This window comes from Carassius gibelio, chromosome B15, assembly GCF_023724105.1.
Source record: "Carassius gibelio isolate Cgi1373 ecotype wild population from Czech Republic chromosome B15, carGib1.2-hapl.c, whole genome shotgun sequence".
Classification (NCBI taxonomy): Eukaryota; Metazoa; Chordata; class Actinopteri; order Cypriniformes; family Cyprinidae; genus Carassius; species Carassius gibelio.
In genome coordinates this window covers 19,138,018-19,152,689 of record NC_068410.1, presented here as the reverse complement: position 1 = coordinate 19,152,689, position 14,672 = coordinate 19,138,018, and the positions used below count along the sequence as shown (strand labels likewise).

The following is a 14,672-nucleotide window of genomic DNA, read 5'->3' as shown; positions in this document are numbered from 1 at the left end:
AAGTACAGGGTTTACTGGTTTAAAAAGCCATGAGATAATTTTTTACATAACTCTGTGGATTGGGTCTCTATCACACTAAATTTAGCATGTATAAACTATATAACAATTGTGTATTTCAACAGTTTTCCAGTATATAATTCCCACTTAGACATCAATAATAAATGCTTTATGTGTCAACACAGTTTTTGTTGTTTTTTATAAATCGAATCAAAATAATATCCATGGTGACTGACAGCATTCCACAGATGCTGTTGGTTTATTTTCATTTAACCGGGAATATAGAGCTCAGTTTGGTCTACATAAACAGTCTGGTTTATTTTAGCGGGGGTGTTTTTAGAGTTAAGTTCATGTGAGTGATTTTTTATAATTAAAAAGGTTAATACATATTGAAGAAGTTACTTATTTAAAACTATATCAATGAATTTGGAAGGCTACAGCAGCAATGTGAAAGCGCTGTTAGTATGAAAGGATCATTGGTATTTGCACCAGTCCTGCAGGCTGTCATGCTCTAGCCATGTGAGGAATGTAAATCTGGCGTTTACACCTTGTTCCATGACACAGATGTTCACCTTTGTTATTATATCTGTGTTATCTACTCGTGACTAAAGGGAAAGTTGTCTTACACCACACATGCAACATGATTGCACGGGGCTGACGCAAGAATATTAAACAAAGAAAATAGTTGACTTAGTAGCTCCACAGACTTTCCCTCCTTGCCCTCTTGAACTTGTGAGAACACAAACAGGAAGTCAGGCTCTTAACCCTGATATTCTACACAAACATCACAGAAGTTTACAGACTTACTGATCCATGTAAGTAGCTTTAGCATGTAGCTTTAGCTTTGCCCTTTTCTCTTCACTTGAGTTTATAAGAATGAAGATTCAATTACATTGTTTGACAAACACAATTGTATCTTATGTCTTGTCATATTTCCTGTTAAACTAAGTTGGGGTGGCACTTATTGAAGGGATTTTATTTTAAGTAGCTAATAGCAGTTAGCTTACAACCAATCAAAAACATCATTTACCACATGCTATTGCTAGTCCTTTGCAGTTTAGAGAGATTTGAGAGAATTAGTTTACAATTTATCACACAAGTAGACAATTTTTTTATACGTGTAAGTCATGTTCTGCTATCTCCTAGAAGTTTTTTTTTTTTTTTTTTTTTTTTTTAAATCATATAGCTTACTAATTGTTATTAATGCTAAACAGGCTTAAAGCTGAACTAAAAGACACAAAACCTTCATTTATAGCGCCTTTATTTGCTTTTGCTTCCTTATGAGACAATGTACTTCTATCTCACATAAAAAAAAAGAACAAAAAAACACTTTGTATAAAAAGAGTACTTATGACGTATAACATATTTTAAAAGAATATACTTAGGTGCAAAATAAATTTAATATTTATGGATGTGCATGTTATTTGCAATTACATGTATTGTGTATTATAATATAATTTATATTAAAATGTTAATTTTAATTAAATTGTTAAATCATTTTTGGGTCACTTAAGTAATGTGATTATTGTCTTTGAAATATATGCACAAATATTTGTAATTACACATTTGTAATGATGAAGGTGCATTTTGGTAGATTTATATTAACTTTATAAAGTATTGTATATAATACTACAATTAAATTTATGATCAAAATGCTTAAGTTTGTTAGTCTAATTTTTTATAGCATGACAAAAGTCTATTGAACATGATTTGGAACGAATTTTAAAGTAAAACTTTTAATTTCATATTATTACAAAGTGCAGTTTTTAAATGTGTAGGCTATTTAAATCCTGAAAGCTTCCTCCATGCAGCCGTTTAATTTGATGGATATTATATCATATGCAAATCGTTTGTTTGTTTGTTTGTTTAAATTATACTTTTAAGTTTCGAAGGACACTCCAAGTGCACATTCAATACAGTTAAGCAACACTTCCTTTTCACAAGGCACTACCTTGCTAGTGGTTCAGATCTGCATAACAAAGAACTCCTTTAGTTTGTTGTATTTTAGCGTATGCTATTGGGGACTGCTATGCTATCTGTTGCACAAGTGAACCAGGGTGGAGCAATAGAAGAAAAGAGTTAGCCTAAAAGAGACAAGCTCTGTAGAATAGAATCTTTTATCCCATTGTGCTCCAACTTACATCAGTGTTGTTTGTTGTTGTGAATCAGCTGCTGACATCACCGATTTATTGCGTCATATCTTGCGACGGAGAATTCACATTCACTCGTCACTCAGGTTGTTTGGCCGTGTCTCTCCGCAAAAAAAAAACAAAAAAAAAAACCTTGGCATTTCTGATATGTTTCTCAGCTTGCAGGTTCAATGACATCACATGACCTAAAAATAACCCATCTAGCTAAAGGCATGTGTTCTATCACGTACAAACACAATGGCCCGTGAAATTCCCGCGCTGCTGTGCCAAGTAATTGTTGGACGCTAATGAGAGTAGAGCGCTGCCATCTTGACGCCGCAATTGCCATATCACCATTTCATTTAACGTCAATATCTGCCAAAACCCCTGGGAAGATTTTGTTTTAGCTGGTAACATTTCAATTATTCAAAGGTGTTGACGGTGGAAGGCTTAAGAAGTTGAAGAGTCTCGTCTCAAACATTATTACCTTTTATCATGTTATTTGTATTGTTGTTTTAAAGAGGAGCCTTTTTACTATTTCTCTTCCGAGGGCTGTTCGCAACATTGTTAAAAGATTTGCATGCATGACCTCCACTTCCTACAAACAATAAGCCACAGCCCTGTTTCTTTCATTCATTTAACTTCATAGCATCACAACGAAACAAATGTTGATGAGAGAACTGGTTTTGAAAGGGTTAACTTTGTGAAATGGTAAGTGTATAAGCTGTACTGATTGGAAACAAAACCAGTATGTTGCCAAGAATCAGGCATTGTTCCTAATATCATATTCAATCCGGTCTGCAATTTTACACAATAATCTCCTTTTGCTTCATACATACCCCTGTGAAAAAGTAGCCTACTCTTTAGTATTTATATAAGTGTGTGTTTGTGTCTATTGTATTGTATTGTATTGTATTTGGACTCTAAATTGCATGCTAATTTATTATTATATTATATTATATTATATTATATTATATTATATTATATTATATTATATTATATTATATTATATTATATTATATTATATTTAGTTCTGTCAAACAATTAATCACATTAATTGCGATTAATCACATCCAAAATAAAACATTTTGTTTACATAATATGTGTGTATACTGTGTATATTTATTATGTAAATATAAATACAAACACATAGATGTGTATATTCATTTAAGAAAAATATGTTGTGTTCATATATTAAATATATTTATATAGAAAGTACTATATCAGAATATAAATGTATTCATGTAAATATTTGTAAAATATATACTGGATGTGTGTGTATTTATATATACATAATAAATGTACACAAAGACATATATATATAAAACTTATTTTGGATGCGATTAATCACTATTAACTGTTTGACAGCACTAACTGTTTTTTATTATATTATATTATATTATTTTATATTATATTATATTATATTATATTATATTATATTATATTATATTATATTATATTATATTATATTATATCTTTTTAATCGACTTAAGTAGAATTTAAGTGCAACGTTATATGTAATTTCATAATTACTTTTATTGTCTTAGTTGTGTACTGCCAAATTCTCTAACATTATTTCTATTGAAACGTGTATGTAATTTATTTGAATGTATATTTTAATTACAAATCTGTAATGATATTTCAATTCACTTCTTTTAAAATCAACTTAAAATGTACTTTTAATTTTTTAGTAATTTTTCACTTTTCAAATTTCTGTGCATTAAACTTATGTCACAAACCTCATTTACAAAGGGGATGGAGATGGACAAAAGAATGATTCTTGTCTCATTTAAGCTCTGTCTGTGTTAAGTTTCCGGCTAGAATGTGTGACATGTCTGAACAACGGATGCCGTACTCATTGGTGTGAATCTCAGAACCACTTTTTTTTTTTCTCTCTCTCTGTCAGTGAACACAAGCTGATACATTATAGAATATCACAAGATCTGGGTCAGTAATTGAGATGTCATCTACCTTTCTTGTTTATTTGCTTTGTATTGCTCGACTGTAGTAATGATTACTCTTTTGCAATTATATTGTCATCTGAATAGCTCATATAAGCGCTCACAGCTTCTGGCATGATTCAGTGGTTGAGTCTGTGTTACATCTGATCAATGATGTCTGTGTTAAAGCATATTCAGGCCTTGTGTTTGTAAAGAGCTCAGGCCTTTGTTTTTGTTAATTGATAGACTAAAAGATAGTACTGACAAAAAGGCTGGTTGAACATCTCATAACAGATTTAATAACTTCCATTTAATCAGCTTGTGGCATTTGAAGCTGCATGTTCAAAGTACAGTTATCTACGTCCTTCAGAAAAATTCAAACCGCACAATCAAAAGAGAACATCTTGCTTTACGAGCTGTAATGCCTCTTTCAAATTTCACAGTTTCACATTTGACTTCAGTACTGTTTTTAGGGCCGTGTGAACTCATTTTCAAATAAAACAGCAGTGCTGGGCACGAAAAGCCACATAAACTGTGTATTGTAAACTCTATACGTATATGAAAGGAAATGGTGGTGATGATTAAAAGCGGAACTTGCATCTATTAGTTCATGTTTCGCTCTTCTCTTTTGCTATTTTGGAGGCAGATTCTCTTGCTATCACACGGTTTTCTCTCAGTTTGGCGACCATGTAGTTTTAATTTTTTTAATTTTAATTTTTTTTACACAGCCACACCTTTTCTTTCACCTTCTGTGATGTAGAGGGGCTCAACTTGGGGTCACAACCCCAGAGATGGACAGTACATTTTGCTGTGCAATTTTTACTGATTTTAATATATTAAATGCAAGAATAACTTGTTATATTATTAGTAATAATATAAAAAGTTATTCCTGCATTTACTTTTATTAAAATCAGTAAACACTGCACAGCAAAATATACTGTCAGATCAGTGAAACAATCTTTAAAAAATCTAAAACAAGGACTAATCCTTACTAGTAATGGCTGTAACACACTTTTTTATATGTTAAAGTATACAAAAATAGATCACTGTTATTTTAAATGTGTGTGTGTATATATATATATATATATATATATATATATATATATATATATATATATATATATATATATATATATATATATGTATATGTTAGGGCTGGTAATTTAACACGTTAATTAGATTAATTATGGAGAAAAATAACACATTAAAATTACAACAACTTACTGCGTGATGGAGCCTACAAAATGTCCCTAAAATTCAAGATACACTACAGCAAATGTGATACTCATCTTATACAACAGTTCATTAAGAAGTTGATATTGTGTTGTTTTAGATACAATGTTGTCTGTTTGGTCAATTTTGGCGAACCAGGACATAAAGACAAAGCAGAAATGTTCATCACCGAGCAACCCTCAGCGGCATTTCATTTCTTACCACCACCTACTGGCAGTTTTAGTTGATTATTTAGAGAATCATTTCATTAAAGAAATAATTTCATATGTTCATAGTAATAATAATAAAATGAAGAAAATATTTTATTAAAGTTATAGTTCAGCCGAACAAAAATCACAATTCTGTCATCATTTGCTCACATGGTCCAAAAGAGTAGACTATGTCTAATACATTTTATCAGACAAAATATTTCTTGCTGAACCTACTTTTTGTAATGCCTGTTTGATGCTTTACACAACAATGACTTTAAATTATCTTTTGGGAGTAATTTCTGGCCTAGTGATTATAGAGTTTGACTCCTAACCCTAGGTTTGTGGGTTCGAGTCTCGGGCTGGCAATACCACGACTGAGGTGCCCTTGAGCAAGGCACCGAACCCCCAACTGCTCCCCGGGCGCCGCAGCATAAATGACTGCTCCCTGCTCCGGGTGTGTGTTCACAGTGTGTGTGTGTGTGTGTGTTCACGGTGTGTGTGTGTGCACTTTGGATGGGTTAAATGCAGAGCATGAATTGACTGTATGTCATTCACATCACTTTTTATTAATTTGATTAATTAATCACCACATTATGTAATTAATTAGATAAACAATTTGAATCGCTTACCAGCCCTAATATATATATATATAGCTTCCCTTGCACTTAATATTTTTTTTTAAATGTAAGCTACAATATAAATTTGGGATGGGTTCTAGAATAAAACCATCTTGAAAAAAACAGAAGATCAGCAAAGGCTAATGTGAATCATTCTTAATACAAAAGCATAAAATGCCAAAACAGTCTATTCCTATGTTGCCATGGCACTCTGGAGTCTCTTTGGTTTCATGCTGTCTCTAAACACTGTAAAGCAGGTCTTGGAGATCTGAAGTGGAGCAATGGGCATTTCCATTACAATTAGTTGATGTTTGGATAGCACACAAAGGGCAATTTAAGGAAAAAGTGACTTCTTGTTCCATTATTAAGGAGTTTGTTTGGTAAGAACAAGGCCTTGACGTGTGGGAATAATCACAGGCTGAAGTGGGTCATGTTGTTGCAACCATTCATTCCAAAACTGCTGTTGCCAAACTGTGTTCACATTCTCCTGCCATGGTCATGGACATGTGACAATAATCATATCACAGAATGAAGCCACAAAGTGGTTTAAAGGGGTCCGTAAATAAATGTGCTATGTGTATATGTGAGTGTGTGTCCATACTGATAGACAGATAGATCAAGAGATCGGCTGTGCAGTTTATGTGATACTACATTTTTATAAGAATAAGCTGTTGCCAGAACAATTTAAATCCCCGGAGCGCACTGAGGATCACCCTTTATTGGCACTTGATAGGTAACATCAGGAGGGAAAATAAAAATACTTGTCACACTTGGAAGTGCAAATAAATGTCACTCACCTTTATTGCTTTCGGTCAGTTCAGAGATTTCCAATATTGCATGTAAAGCAGGGCAATGGCTATTTAAAGCATGTTTTTTTTTTATGTCAGCGTACTCATGTCTGATGAGACAAGACCTAAGGTTAAAGTCCTGAAGGATGTTATGAAAGGTGCTTGTGTAGACTGCCACTGTGATGTTGAAGAGGAGAGGAGAGGAGAAGGGGGCAATGGTTTCCATAATTCATTGGAGTCATAATGGGCGCAGCCGCCTGCAACCATGCGAGAAACACGATCCTAGTCAACACAAAGCATCCTTAGAAACACTGCGCTGTCTCCAAGCAAAGCCCAGGGAATGGCAGATATGATTGCACCAGCGTCTATTGTTTGTGCCACTGCGCAAACATGCATAGGAATAATTGAGGATACATATGTAACAGAATGATTTGAGGCCGACAGTATGGTCTACGGTGCATTTAATGTAAAATGTCTGGAAAAAACTTTTTGCTATCAGTTTAATTGACAAATAAAGTGAGCACTGGGTTTGTACAAAGTAGTAAGTAGCAAGTAGTTTTAAAATGCAGGCTATTATAAGACTTTTATATTTAGTGTCTTGTTTTAAACCAACAACAAAAAATAATAATTTACATGTGTCTTTGATATAGAATATAGTTTGATATAGAAAATCAGTTTGCAAAAATGTTGCCCCTCAGACATGGTTTTCAAATGAGTGTGGTTTGTTTATATACCATGGGCAAAGCTCTTCAATTCATTAAATTATTTTCATTATTTGTTAGGACATTTGATTGTTTTGCTGTCATTTTGGTCCCTTAACTTTAAAGGGGTGCTATTATGCTTTTTCACTTTTTCAGCTTTAGTTAGTCTGTAATGTTGCTTTTGGAGCATAAAAATAGATCTGCAAAATTACAAAGCTCAAAGTCCAGTACAAAAGGAGATATTTAACAGAAATCACTTTTAAAAAAACTAAGTGCTTGTCAATCACAACACACACTGGCCCAGCTAACCAATCACAGCACATTTCATAAGGCGAGCCTTCATTTGGAGGTGTTGTTATAATGTACAAATATATTAAAAATATTGTAGTTTTCAAACAACCTAGTATGAGAGCCTATTCTAGTACACCCCCAAACATAATCAAGACCTTGTAAAAGAGCATAATAGGACCCCTTTAAATGCAAGCGTCCTGTGGCTGCTCTTTTTATTTATCAATTCCAGGGTCCTCAATATTTTGTCGACAACATACATAAAATCCATTCTCCATTCCAGTGCTCCCAACTACCATGGGATGTAAACTGACATTTGTAGACTTTATCATTTAGAAGAAAAGGGGTGGTACCTTTTCAAAAGGTACTAATATACACAATTTAGGTGCTAAAATGTAACTTTAAGGTATTTACATACCCCCTTTAGGGATAAATAAGGGACAATAGTGTACCTTTTGAAAGCGTACTGCGCCAGTGACAGCTTTTGTACATTTTTGGATTTAAGTACATTAACCTTGCTTAAGTTCAAATACAGTAATTGTACAGCACTTTGTTTTAAAGTGCTTATTGGTGCATCCCCTTACTTTCATCCAATCAGATCAGAGCTTGTCGTATTTGTATATAATATGCATACGGCTGTAATTGAACAATCTGAGGCAATGGATAAACAGTTTTATGCTATAGTTATATAAAAGAAGAGAAATAGCAGTTTGACTCATAAGCCACTAAAGCAGCTCCATTAATTGCAGACAGATTCTGAACAGACTTTGCCCAGTTTAGCAAGCGCCTGAAGCCACTGTATGACTGTTTTCGCCTGAGGCCGCCTGCTGCTGTCAAGCATGTTTAGAGGTTGGTTAGATGTTGTGGTAGCAGGCCGGGTGTGGACTATAATCTTTGGCAGCAGCTCAAACCTCTGGAAATAGAGAAGATGGAGGGTTGTTGACTTTCTTGTGGAAGCTTCAGGGAGAGGGAGGGAGTATTTTGAGCGGAAGGCCACAGACCAGGGTCTGTCTCTTCCGTTGGATGAGGTGGAGGTTAGCCACATGTGGTCTGAAATGAACACATGGGAATCCTTAGGCGGTGGGAAAAACAGGAACTGGGTGGAAAGGTGTTGTTTTGGGTATGGAGTAATTCTCTATATTCTTTCTCATTCCTTTAGTCTCAGTTTGTCTCTTCCTGTTGTCTCTCTGATGTCGTGCCTGGGTTTTGTGTTCTCACACTCCTCGCTGTCGCACTATTAATGGTTTTCCATGCTCGTATCACAACATCAGCATGATTTCTTTAAAACAAGCAGCTTTAGAATATTAAACATGAAAAAAAGTCACCTTCAGTTAGAATTACAACTTCAATTTCTACTGTAAAGCCGCTTTCCAGTCTGTGTACACCTTTACTTGCGTCTAAATTCGATAAACCAGAATGAACCATGAGAGGATTTTCACATTAAGTGTGTGGGAGTTACAAAGCCAAACCTAGTACATACTGTACCTATTATGTACCCATAATGAAACCACCATGGCCGAAAGGTCAAAAGGTGCTCCAGAACGTTTGCAAGCCGTTTCAAACTACCAAAATGAATGGCAAGCAAACTTTGTTCTTGGCATGAGTTTGTCTGAAATTACATCACACCCATTTGTTCTTTTATTCCCAAATACGTTTTGGCCAGAATTACGATATTGCTGAAAATATCCAGGTTTTGGCTTTATTATACTTGCTGAAGGTAGTGATCGAAAAGTAGCTTGACCTATAACTTGCAGGCATTGTACATATTTGACCAATCATGACGTGTGAGAAGACGGGATCTACAGAGAATGGTCAAAGTGATGCAAATACACATAGTGTACATAGGTTTCTAGTAAGTCTGGAGACCTTAATTACTTTGGCTCAGGCGTGTTTAATTAGGGGTCCAGATACACTGTGGCCCTCCAGGAACTGGATTTTACACCCCTGCTCTAAATGAACTTGCTTTGAAGTTTATTTTGTTCAAAATAACATTTAGAAAAGTTTTGTCTTCGGAAATCCCATCAATCTCCACCATGATTTGGATGCGAGACCAATGTAGTGTTCTGGTTGAACTTTAAACCTGGTTTACTTATTACACATGAATGCCTTTTTTCAGGGTGCTTTTGTGCACTGATATCAGCCATGATTCCATGTTCCATTGTGGAAAATCCCAACTGAATTTCTCCAGTGCCACTCGCACGCAAACACAGACAGAAGACGAGGGGCAAGAGTCAGGTTCGGTATGCTAGTTGTGATGGCTTCCAGCTCACTGAGTTGTATGACATGCGTTGAATGGCTCATTATAAAGTATTCAGGAGATCTGCATCGCTGATAAGCCCCTATGCATTTGAATGACATTATCAAGCCTATGTCCTACACTCCTTTGACCTGCTATATGGGGCGGCTATATCTTTTTTCATCCTTGTTGTTCTGTCATCCATTACATGTAACACTGCACCTTTGTCATGCTATTGATTGTGCCCAGCTTTCTCATTTGAAACTTGCTCCAAGTTGGCTTGTTCAGGTAGCTAATCTTCTCATGCCAGGTAGTTGTTCGGTGCCAAGTGGGATTTCACAGTGATTGGCAGACAACGGCTGTAATGCAGAAGTGCTCGGGTATCACACCCGACTGGATCTCAGGGTTATATCACAGCACGGTTACAGCTGTCAGCTCAAAATGAAAAGCAACCAAGCAAATCCACCACACTAGCGTTCATGCTAATTAGCGCAAATGGGTTCTGCGCAACACTGCGTCGGAATCCCCCTGCTAGATCTTCATCAAAGAGCTGCTCCACTGCATCTTCTGCTGCCCTACATGGCTGGTGATTAAAAGGCGTTGGATATAAATTATTTTTTGTTGGTTTGTAACATTGCCATTTGGTTTTAAAAATGCACCATGCCTTAAAGGGATCACGGCATAGAGTTTTCATCCTTTTATTTATCTTGAGGGCCAATGCTAATATTTATCAAGGTTTTATTCCATAAAGAACATAGTAATAATGCGATATTACATGAGCTAATTGCTAATGTACCTTTAAAGTCTCCTAGTAAACTTCATCTTTGAATGTAAAATGAGTTGGAAAGTTTAACACATGGGCTATGGGTTTTCTGTTGGATTCAGTAAAGTTTGTACACTGCAGGATAGTTTTTCTTACTTAGGGCTCTATCATACACCCTGCGCAAGGTGCGGCGCTAGTGGTTTTGCTAGTTTCAGCCCATCACAGTTCTCATTTTCCCATCCTGTGCCGCATTGTTTAAATAGCAAATGCATTTGCACCCATTTGTGTGCCCATGGGCGTGCTGTTCTAAAACTGAGATGTGTTCAGGCACATTATTGGTGCGCTGCTATTTTGAAGAACTGAAAATGGACTGCACCATAAATCAACTTAAACCTATTTGTGAGTTATTTTTTTGTTATTTAAAGAGCGTGTTAGTAAAAAAAATAATAATAATTGCCCCTGGGCGGGTCCACAATGTGCGTTCACCTTGCTTATTACACACAGTGATGCGCAGCAGCACACAGACATGTCAAATATATATATAAAAAAGGATCACAGTTTAAAATAATATTATTGTTTAGGCTACATAAGTATAAAAATTTCATACATTTCATAATGGATAGTCATTGCATGAGCAGATCTCCTCTGCTCTCTGGAGATGTGTTAGGTCTGTGCGCCTTATAATTCCGCTATTTAAATAGCGAATCCGCCATGGCGCAAGCGCAACTCACTCCTAAAGGGAATGGGAGGTGAGACTCTGATTGGTTTATTGCACGTTATGCCCCAAAACACACCCATTACTCATTAAGAGAATATACATTTTTCCCATCGATATACTAGAAAAAGTTGCTTCAGAAATATTGATCAAAATTTTTATACTTTTGTAAAAAAACAAAAACAAAATTAAAGCTGCAAGCAGCATTTACGGGGTTCAAGCACATTAAGGCCTCTGAGGTGGTCTGAGCCAACCTGGACGTATGGATGACAGTTAAACACATCCAAAACGGAGAATAGGCTGACAGACAGACACACGCACTGAAATTAAATGATTAAACTAGTTTTTAAGAGTTTGGATGTCATTTTCAGGTTTCACTGTAATCATAATGTGGCAAAATTTTAAAAACTGATAAGTCTGTATGAACAAAATGGAAAACTTTAACTCAGTGAGATTTAAAATGTTGTAACAGTGTTTTTTTATTTATTGTTTAGGCATAAATTCATAAATCTTCTCAAAAGTACTGTTTCAATTTGCTTAATGAGCCCATTAGTGGTCTTCCGCTGCCATCTAGTGGTTATAAATTGCATTTACTCAAACAACACTGTTTTTAAACATAACTGTTATAGTGTAATGTTTTTTGCCCAATCTCTCTTAAATTTTGAATGCTTGTTTAGAATGAAATTAGGCATTATTTTACACAGTTTTGATAATTTGTGGGCTTTCTGTTTGTATTAATAGGCCTTTGTGTACACTGTGAAAATAACATATTATAAAATTACTGGTTTATAGTTGTCCAAATGCAATTGTTCAACATGTTTTTGATAATTATTGACCTTCAGAGTCTAGAGAATTGTACTTCAGTGGTTTTATTGATTTTCAGCTTAAAGCCTTGGACTACTTTGGCAAAGTAACTTTTTTAAATAATCTTTAATATTTAATTAACAGCTTTATTGACAACATCGGTCCCAGAGGCAAAGTTGTTCAGAATGAGGAGATCTATCATTTGATGTGAAGATCTAGTGTTTTTGAGAGAATATATTAGCATTTTCAAACAATTTGAGGCCATTTACCATATAAATCTTGTGTTTTGAGACCTTTTCTACTGTTATAGCGCCACCTATGGTCCGATCTCCATGAAACTTTGCATGCTTGTTAAGAGTCACCTGTTACATGTTTTTCCCTAGTTTCATAAAGTTTAGAGTTTTTGTTTAGGTTTTATAGGCTTTGGGGTATGTTTGGCCACACCCCTTTTCTTAATTACCCCTTTAACGCTAACCAAAGTACAAAATTTAACATTTTTTTGATAATTATTGATCTAGAGAGTCCACAGATTATTACTGCAGTGGTTTGGTTCCGATCTGACAAAAAACCTAGGACTAGTTCGCAAAAGTAGGTTTTTAACATATTTGTGAATAACAATTGAACGATTTGATTGACAGCAATGGTTCTTGAGGCAAAGTTGTGCATTATGAGGAGATCTATCAAATGATATGCATATTGTGTTGATATGTGAAACACCACGTGATTACAGAGCCATAAAACTCGTTAGCGCCAACTAGTGGCCAATTTCTTTCAAAATTCTTACAGACCTTAAGGTTCATGAGTCGAACGTACCCAGCAAGTTTCGTTCCGATGAACATCCGTTAACCCTTTCAAATAGGTGCTTAAATTTGTTTGGCCAATGGCGGCCATGTTTTTTGAGATATGGAAATGTCCTCATAGGTACTTGTGCCCCTTCAGACCAAGACACTGCATACCAATTTTCAAGTCGATCGAGCCAACGGTTGCCTGGTTATAGCCATTTATGTGTTTTTTAAATCTTATTGCGCCCCCAAGTGGCAGAGATATGCAATTTTTTTTATTTGACCAAAGATTGAGCTCATACATATGTGTACCAAGTTTGGTGAAGATATCTCATTCTGTTCAAGAGTTATAGTCAAAATAGCATTTGGCTAACGTTAGCATAGACGTTTTTTGGTGTACTGTTTCGCGTAAGAATTGAAATTTCAACTTTTTTTTGATAATTATTGATATTGAGTGTCCAGGGAATATTTCTGAAGTGGTTTGATTCCGATTGGTTAAAAATCCTAGGACTAGTTCGCAAAAGTAGGTTTCGGATATAGCTCGATTTTGCGAGAAAACGGTGCGTCGTAGAGCAAAAAATGCAGCTGTGCACTTTTGTTCGGGCTAACCCAAGGATTGCAACGATGCCTTGTTTTTGAGTCTACGGCTAACGGTTTACGATCTGCGGCCAAAAATGTCCAAAATTTTAGTTTTTTGCGCTGTAGCGCCCCCGTTAGTCCGATTGGGCTGAGACTTTGATAAGTTCTCCCCAAAATGAGCTCTACGATCTGTCCAAATTTCAGCTCTCTAGGCCTTACGGTTTGGGCTGCACGTTCAGTTCTAGGGCGGAAGAATAATAATAATAATTAAAGCTGCAAGCAGCATTTACCGGGGTTCAAGCATTTAAGGCATCTGAGGTGGTTAGAGCCAACCTGGACGTATGGATGACCGCTAAACACATCCAAAATGGAGAATAGGCTAACAAACAGACACACACACTGAAAGTAAATTATTAGACTAATATATTCATACTCTATAAGCATACGCATACACACAAAGACAAAGACACACATATACATGCACACACATTTTGTTGCAGATGTTGGGATTTGAAATAAGTGATAGGTGACAATAAATGTATTGCAAGTCTTCTCTTTTTAAGAGTTTAGATGTCATTTTCAGTTTAAACTGTAATCATAATGTGGCAAAATTGTAAAAACTGATATATCTGTATAAACAAAATGGAAAACATCAATTCAATGAGATTTAAAATGTTATAACAGTTAATTTATTAATGTTTTGGCATGAATTCATGAAAACAGTACTGTTTAACTAGCTGAATGAGCCCATTAGTGGTCTTCCGCTGCCATCTAGTGGTTATAAATTGCATTTACTCAAACAACACTGTGTTTTAAAACATAACTGTTATAGTGTTGTAATTTTTTTTTGCCCAATCTCTCTTAAATTTTGCATGCTTGTTTAGAATGAAATCATGCATTATTTTACAC

The 14,672-nt window shown here is 35.3% G+C and overlaps 1 protein-coding gene across 3 annotated transcripts in view; it reads left to right on the top strand.

Annotated features, from left to right (window-relative positions):
* The window catches only part of prkd2 (protein kinase D2), a 52,813-nt gene that overhangs the window by 8,097 nt on the left and 30,044 nt on the right, over positions 1-14,672 (top strand). The gene's annotated exons all lie outside the window — the stretch shown is intronic.